Genomic DNA, 8,385 nt, shown 5'->3' with positions numbered 1-8,385 from the left:
CAGTTGTAAGTCTCTATACTGTATAGATCTGTACTGCAGAACGGCTCTATCACTACATGGCACCATATGGCGGTATTATCAGTTCTAGTCCTTGTATAAAGATGTATTTTCAGCCGGGTCATCTGCGGAGATTCCCTGCACCCACAATTAGGGGTCGCCACTGTAGTTGTAACCAGGGCCCACTCAGACGTTTCTCCCCCCGAGCTACGGCTGCAGCACATGGGACCGTCTCCGCACGGCGCTGAGGCCGAGACTGCGGTGTCCACCCGGGGTCAGTGTAGCCTTGTGCTTCCAGTAAATTCTAGCCACGCACCGGATTCACAGGATTTCACCACATTTATCGAATTCTACTATAAATGTGGATCAGGGAAGAGGACGTTGGTTTTAATGGGAATCCAGGGGGACACGGACCCTACAAAAAGGGGAGACGTCCCCAGCTTTCTGCAGAGCTGTGCCCCCGGGATGTGGCGTAATGAGGCTCATTCAGGGGCAGTAATGGCTCCCGGCCGGCCACAAAGGATCTCTGGACACGTCTCTGTATTCGTGACAGCTGTGAAGGGTGAAACTAGGGTTAAAATCGGGGGTGACAAAATCCACCGACACCGCATGCAAGCGTCATGGCCGCACCCATGACGTATTTCATCTACTGCTATGTTATGGGAACACGACTTTAAACCAAGGGTCCGATCCTGGAAGATGGGAACGAGACGCCCCCACGTGTTTGGGAAGTCACAGAGTGGAAAACACGTCGGGAAGGCAGAAGAGAAGGCAGAAGAGAAGGCAGAAGAGAAGGCAGAAGAGAAGGCAGAAGAGAAGGCAGAAGAGAAGGAAGAAGAGAAGGCAGAAGAGAAGGCAGAAGAGAAGGGCAGGCTTCATTTGTTGATCCGGGCGCAGCGGTCTCATGGATATAATCCCCTCCCCCCACATCCGTAAACCAGCAGAATGGTCCATCATTGCAGGGGAACATGGGGTGTCAGGTTATTTTTGGTTGGGGGAAGAGGGGTTTAGGGACAAATCTCCCCGCTCTCCAGTCCCAGCACTGAGGTGCACAATCTCTATGGTGCGCAGTCAAGAGCGCGAATGGTCCTGGAGGTGGTGGCTGTGCCCTCTGCCCGGCTGCCCCCTCCCCCACACAGGCTGCCCCTTCTGCACAGGTTGAGCCCCCTCCCTCCCTCTAACCCCCCGCACAGGTTGAGCCCCCCCTCCCTCTCCCCCCGCACAGGCTGAACCCCCTCCCTCCCTCTAACCCCCGCACAGGTTGAGCCCCCTCCCTCCCCCGCACAGGTTGAGCCCCCTCCCTCCCTCTAACCCCCGGAGAGGATGAGCCCCCTCCCTCCCCCGCACAGGCTGAGCCCCCTCCCTCTACCCCCGCACAGGTTGAGCCCCCCTCCCTCTCCCCCCGCACAGGTTGAGCCCCCTCCCTCCCCTCCCCGCACAGGCTGAGCCCCCTCCCTCCCCTCCCCGCAAAGACTGAGCCCCCTCCCTCCCCCGCACAGGCTGAGCCCCCCCCTTCACCCCCCCCCGCACAGGCTGAGCCCCCTCCTTCACCCCCCCCCCCGCACCCCGCACAGGCTGAGCCCCCTCCCTCCCCCGCACAGGCTGAGCCCCCTCCTTCACCCCCCCCGCACCCTGCACAGGCTGAGCCCCCTCCCTCCCCCGCACAGGCTGAGCCCCCTCCTTCACCCCCCCCCCCCGCACAGGCTGAGCCCCCTCCCTCCCCCGCACAGGCTGAGCCCCCTCCCTCCCTCCCTCCCTCTCTTCCCCAGACAGGTTGAGCCCCCTCCCCTGCACAGGCTGAGCCCCCTCCCCCTCCCTCCCCCCTCCCCTGCACAGGCTGAGCCCCCTCCCTCCCCCCCTCCCTCCCCCGCACAGGCTGAGCCCCCCTCCCCCGCACAGGCTGAGCCCCCCTCCCTCCCCCCCCTCCCTCCCCCGCACAGGCTGAGCCCCCCCCTCCCCCTCCCCCGCACAGGCTGAGCCCCCCCCCTCCCTCCCCCGCACAGGCTGAGCCCCCCCCCCTCCCTCCCCCCGCACAGGCTGAGCCCCCTCCCTCCCTCCCCCGCACAGGCTGAGCCCCCTCCCTCCCTCCCCCACACAGGCTGAGCCCCCTCCCTCCCCCACACAGGCTGAGCCCCCTCCCTCCCTCCCCCACACAGGCTGAGCCCCCGCCCTCCCTCCCCGCACAGGCTGAGCCCCCTCCCCCGCACAGGCTGAGCCCCCTCCCTCCCTCCCCCGCACAGGCTGAGCCCCCTCCCCCCCCTCCCCCGCACAGGCTGAGCCCCCTCCCCCGCACAGGCTGCCCCCCCCCCCCCCCCCGCAAAGGCTGCCCCCCATCTTACACTCTCTTTCCTCCTATCCAGCAGTCAGATCTTCTGCAGCCGCTGGACACCGGTTTTCCCGAAAGACGCCATAAATCTGGCGCCGCAGACAGACTGTGAAAGGCATCGGCTTCAATTTATCACGTCAATTTGTTGCAAATGATATTTTATGGGAGTTCTCCACGTGCTGCCGGGAGAAGAAAACTAAATTAAAACGTATTACAGCATCCAGCTATTGGCAAAACAATCCTGCCGGGCCGTGTAACGGGCTTAATGCGGCTTGTAGAGCAATTCCCCCCTCCCCCGCCCCGGGAACGCCGAAACATCCAGCGTCTCTGATGCAAATAAGAAATCGTCCCGGACGGGCAAACCCGATTATTCTGCAAAACCCGACGGAAGCAATGGCAAAAAAAAACCACAAAACCGCCGCCAAATCTGCTCCACAGCAAAAATTATACAGGAGGAAGACCCCGATCCCCAATAGCGCACCACATCCCGGGGGCCTCCTGTGTTCTGCTCCCCATTATATCCAATTCTAGAAGACCTGGATGACAACTTATACGGACCCCCCCAGTAACGGACCCCCCCAGTAACGGACCCCCCCAGTAACGGACCCCAGTGCATTTCCCCCAGTTCCAGACCCCAGTGCATTTCCCCCAGTTCCAGACCCCAGTGCATTCCCCCCAGTACCGGATCCCAGTACCGGATCCCAGTACCGGATCCCAGTACCGGATCCCAGTACCGGATCCCAGTGCATTCCCCCAGTACCGGATCCCAGTGCATTCCCCCCAGTACCGGATCCCAGTACCGGATCCCAGTACCGGATCCCAGTGCATTCCCCCAGTACCGGATCCCAGTGCATTTCCCCCAGTACCGGATCCCAGTGCATTCCCCCCAGTACCGGATCCCAGTACCAGACCCCAATGCATTCCCCCCAGTACCAGACCCCAGTGCATTCCCCCAGTACCAGACCCCAGTGCATTCCCCCCAGTACCGGATCCCAGTGCATTCCCCCCAGTACCGGATCCCAGTGCATTCCCCCCAGTACCGGACCCCAATGCATTCCCCCCAGTACCAGACCCCAGTGCATTCCCCCCAGTACCAGACCCCAGTGCATTCCCCCAGTACCGGATCCCAGTGCATTCCCCCCCAGTACCGGATCCCAGTACCAGACCCCAATGCATTCCCCCCAGTACCGGATCCCAGTACCGGATCCCAGTGCATTCCCCCCCAGTACCGGATCCCAGTACCAGACCCCAATGCATTCCCCCCAGTACCAGACCCCAGTGCATTCCCCCAGTACCGGATCCCAGTGCATTTCCCCCAGTACCTGATCCCAGTAGCGGATCCCAGTGCATTCCCCCCAGTACCGGATCCCAGTACCAGACCCCAATGCATTCCCCCCAGTACCAGACCCCAGTGCATTTCCCCCAGTACCAGACCCCAGTGCATTTCCCCCAGTACCGGATCCCAGTGCATTCCCCCAGTACCGGACCCCAGTGCATTCCCCCAGTACCGGACCCCAGTGCATTCCCCCCAGTACCGGATCCCAGTACCGGATCCCAGTGCATTCCCCCCCAGTACCGGATCCCAGTACCAGACCCCAATGCATTCCCCCCAGTACCGGATCCCAGTGCATTCCCCCCAGTACCGGATCCCAGTACCGGATCCCAGTGCATTCCCCCCAGTACCGGATCCCAGTACCAGACCCCAGTGCATTTCCCCCAGTACCAGACCCCAGTGCATTTCCCCCAGTACCATACCCCAGTGCATTCCCCCAGTACCGGATCCCAGTACCGGATCCCAGTGCATTCCCCCCCAGTACCGGATCCCAGTACCAGACCCCAATGCATTCCCCCCAGTACCGGATCCCAGTGCATTCCCCCCAGTACCGGATCCCAGTGCATTCCCCCAGTACCGGATCCCAGTGCATTCCCCCAGTACCGGATCCCAGTGCATTCCCCCCAGTACCGGATCCCAGTGCATTCCCCCAGTACCGGGCCCCTCCTTCACTGAAGTCCTGAACACCAAATCTACTTGTTACAAAGTTGCAGGAGGAGAAAGTGTCGCTGGAAACCGGAGAGATTTATTGCTCTGACTGCAGCAAACAGTGACATCACCCGACCGAGGTGACATCACAGAGGGGGGGGGGGCGAGGTGACATCACAGAGGGGGGGGGAAGGTGACATCACAGAGGGGGGGGGGGGGGGGCGAGGTGACATCACAGAGGGGGGGGGGGCGAGGTGACATCACAGAGGGGGGGGGCGAGGTGACATCACAGAGGGGGGGGGCGAGGTGACATCACAGAGGGGGGGGGGGCGGGGTGACATCACAGAGGGGGGGGCGGGGTGACATCACAGAGGGGGGGGGTGACATCACAGAGGGGGGGGCCGAGGGGGGAGCTGACATCACAGAGGGGGGGGGGCGAGGTGACATCACAGAGGGGGGGGGGGGCGAGGTGACATCACAGAGGGGGGGGGGGGCGAGGGTGACATCACAGAGGGGGGGGGGCGAGGTGACATCACAGCGGGGGGGGGCGAGGTGACATCACAGCGGGGGGGGCGAGGTGACATCACAGAGGGGGGGCGAGGTGACATCACAGCGGGGGGGGCGAGGTGACATCACAGCGGGGGGGGCGAGGTGACATCACAGCGGGGGGGGGCGAGGTGACATCACAGCGGGGGGGGGCGAGGTGACATCACAGCGGGGGGGGCGAGGTGACATCACAGCGGGGGGGGGCGAGGTGACATCACAGCGTGGGGGGGCGAGGTGACATCACAGCGGGGGCCCAGGTGACATCACAGCGGGGGCCCAGGTGACATCACAGCGGGGGCCCAGGTGACATTCCAAACATCTGACCGGACCCCTCCTAGGCATGTGTCTATGCTTCTGACCGGACCCTCCTAGGCATGTGTCTATGCTTCTGACCGGACCCTCCTAGGCATGTGTCTATGCTTCTGACCGGACCCTCCTAGGCATGTCTATGCTTCTGACCGGACCCTCCTAGGCATGTCTATGCTTCTGACCGGACCCTCCTAGGCATGTGTATGTGGCGTCGGCCCGTCCATGCCGTGTGGAGACACGTGACGTATGAATGCAGCATCATGCACCAGTCAGTTTCTGTATGAAAGATCCGGCTGTGCAGAGTGACCCGCGCTGCAGTCACTTCTCGGGGTCGGGGGTCCCTCTCCGATGGTAGTGAGGGTCCCCAGCTGGCACCACATGAGCAGCGGACGGTGATACGCGCTGCAGCACGGCAATAACGTGTCTTATCCCACCGCCATGCCCATGTTACAGCGGTGATATAATAACTGTACCTTCCCTTCCCCCTCGGATACAATGTATCCAGTCACCGCTATCACTTCCCCCTCGGATACAATGTATCCAGTCACCGCTATCACTTCCCCCTCGGATACAATGTATCCAGTCACCGCTATCACTTCCCCCTCGGATGCAATGTATCCAGTCACCGCTATCACTTCCCCCTCGGATGCAATGTATCCAGTCACCGCTATCACTTCCCCCTCGGATACAATGTATCCAGTCACCGCCAACCCTTCCCCCTCGGATACAATGTATCCAGTCCACCGCTATCACTTCCCCCTCGGATACAATGTATCCAGTCACCGCTATCACTTCCCCCTCGGATACAATGTATCCAGTCACCGCTATCACTTCCCCCTCGGATACAATGTATCCAGTCACCGCCAGCCCTTCCCCCTCGGATACAATGTATCCAGTCACCGCTATCACTTCCCCCTCGGATACAATGTATCCAGTCACCGCTATCAGTTCCCCCCTCGGATACAATGTATCCAGTCACCGCCAGCCCTTCCCCCTCGGATACAATGTATCCAGTCACCGCTATCAGTTCCCCCTCGGATACAATGTATCCAGTCACCGCTATCAGTTCCCCTCGGATACAATGTATCCAGTCACCGCTATCAGTTCCCCCTCGGATACAATGTATCCAGTCACCGCTATCAGTTCCCCCCTCGGATACAATGTATCCAGTCACCGCTATCAGTTCCCCCTCGGATACAATGTATCCAGGCCCCGGGTGGCAGGACTCTTCCTTCTGGGACATCGCTCCATGTTCCGATTTCCTTCTCACCCGTAATAACAGGTAACAATTTGCAAAGTTTGCATCCTCCTCGTGGACACGGCGGGCGGTGGAGCGAGCGGTGACTTTGCGCCCCGGCCTCTCCGCGCAGCGCCTGCTGAAACGGTAATTTTTATAATACACTTTGCCTTATTTATGGCTTCAATTACAGAGATAATCCCAGAAATACAATTTGGCGATAATCCGCGCCATTTCCATAGTAATTGATCTTTTATTTATTACACAGGAGCGGTGCGAGCGGCGCGGTGCGAGCCGCGCTATTACTCCAGATTGCTTCTTTAATAGCGGCATTAAGTAAAGCCTCCGGCATTACAGGAGATAATCACGGCGTCTTCGAGGTGCAGGAATCCGATCCAAGCCACGGCCAGGAAAAAAATGGGACAAGCCCCAACATCAGCACTACAACCCCCATCACTCCAGACCAGGCGCCCCATCAGCCGTCCCCGAGCCTTTGTTCTGGACCCACCTCCCATGATGCAGTGCAGGATAGGTGACCCACCCTGTCCCTCAACGCCCCTGTGTCTGACAACCCGGAGATTGCCAGTGAGGCCCCGATCTGAGCACAATGGGCCGGGGGTCCGCAGCCATAATGCACCATGCCGGCGCCATACAGAAGCTGCAGAATGTGGCTCGGTTAATTGAGTGCCCCCCCCATTAACTCTTCCCGTGCCGCGCTGTTTAATGTTTGTATACAGTAATTGGGTCACTCCCGGCCAGAACGCAGATCAGCGGAACAAGAACGGCCCTCGCCCCCCGCCGGACGCCCCACTCTGCGGCCAGAGGATGAGGGGCCGGCCCCTGATGAGCCGCTACAATGTATCAGTGAGGACAATCCTCCGAGAGCCGCACACAGCAGCGCCTGACACACTGTAACGAGCTCCTCAGCAGTGAGCAGGAAAGCTGGGAGCGCCACCTCTACAAAGCAAGCAGAGATCTTGTGAAGGTTACAGGGGTCTAATACACAATTCTCCGGCGATTTCTGTCCCTCCGGCGGTGCAGCAGCGGGCCCCGCCGTCACATCACCGCAGCGGGCCCCGCCGCAACGTCACCGCACCGGGCCCCGCCGCCACGTCACCGCAGCGGGCCCCGCCGCCACGTCACCGCATTTGACCTCTGACTGACGGCTGCAGCCTTTATATTTAGAGCGCTTACGTTATTACAAGTTATTGGTTGACAGGTGACGGAAAATTGTGTAACATCCAGTCCAGGGCAGAAGCATCACCCAGCTTTCCTACAATCCTGACAGACACGTCAGAGATACAACGACTGCACCGATCAGTAGAAAGTCAAACGAGCAATCAGGGAAAGAAAACACAAACATCAAAGATCAGCGGTGAGCGGCGGAGAAAGAGCGAGCGGTGGCGAAGGAGCGAGCGGCGGCGAAGGAGCGAGCGGCGGAGAAGGAGCGAGCGGCGGAGAAGGAGCGAGCGGCGGAGAAGGAGCGAGCGGCGGCGAAGGAGCGAGCGGCGGCGAAGGAGCGAGCGGCGGAGAAGGAGCGAGCGGCGGAGAAGGAGCGAGCGGCGGAGAAGGAGCGAGCGGCAGAGAAGGAGCGAGCGGCAGAGAAGGAGCGAGCGGCAGAGAAGGAGCGAGCGGCAGAGAAGGAGCGGCACAAGATACGAAATATCAGAAAATAAGCAAGAAAAATCTAAACAAACGTCTGACACCAGAGCTGAAATCATAACTACTACCGAGGAAGAGGAGAAAGCGAAGAGCATCACCTACCAGCACAGCATCACTGAGCGCTCATCACCACTGTCGGGGGGCAACCACAGGACCCTGCAGAGACAGAAAAAAGACAGACGTCAGCGACACAACCAGACATCACATGCCCAGGTTATACCGGCTGTACATATATAATTATATACAGGAGATGCCCGGGTTATACCAGCTGTACATATATAATTATATACAGGAGATGCCCGGGTTATACCGGCTGTACATATATAA

The 8,385-nt window shown here is 60.2% G+C and overlaps 1 protein-coding gene across 2 annotated transcripts in view; it reads right to left on the bottom strand.

Annotated features, from left to right (window-relative positions):
- SEMA5B (semaphorin 5B) overlaps positions 1 to 8,385 on the bottom strand; it is a 359,347-nt gene that overhangs the window by 267,446 nt on the left and 83,516 nt on the right. For both annotated transcript variants that reach the window (XM_075317013.1, XM_075317012.1), the window contains exon 2: positions 8,161 to 8,214. The gene's annotated coding sequence lies outside the window, so the exon portion shown is untranslated. The remainder of the gene's footprint in view (positions 1 to 8,160; positions 8,215 to 8,385) is intronic.

This window comes from Anomaloglossus baeobatrachus, chromosome 7 (assembly GCF_048569485.1).
Source record: "Anomaloglossus baeobatrachus isolate aAnoBae1 chromosome 7, aAnoBae1.hap1, whole genome shotgun sequence".
Taxonomy (NCBI): domain Eukaryota; kingdom Metazoa; phylum Chordata; class Amphibia; order Anura; family Aromobatidae; genus Anomaloglossus; species Anomaloglossus baeobatrachus.
The sequence above is the reverse complement of the archived record's forward strand: the minus strand, read 5'-3'. Positions and strand labels throughout refer to the sequence as shown.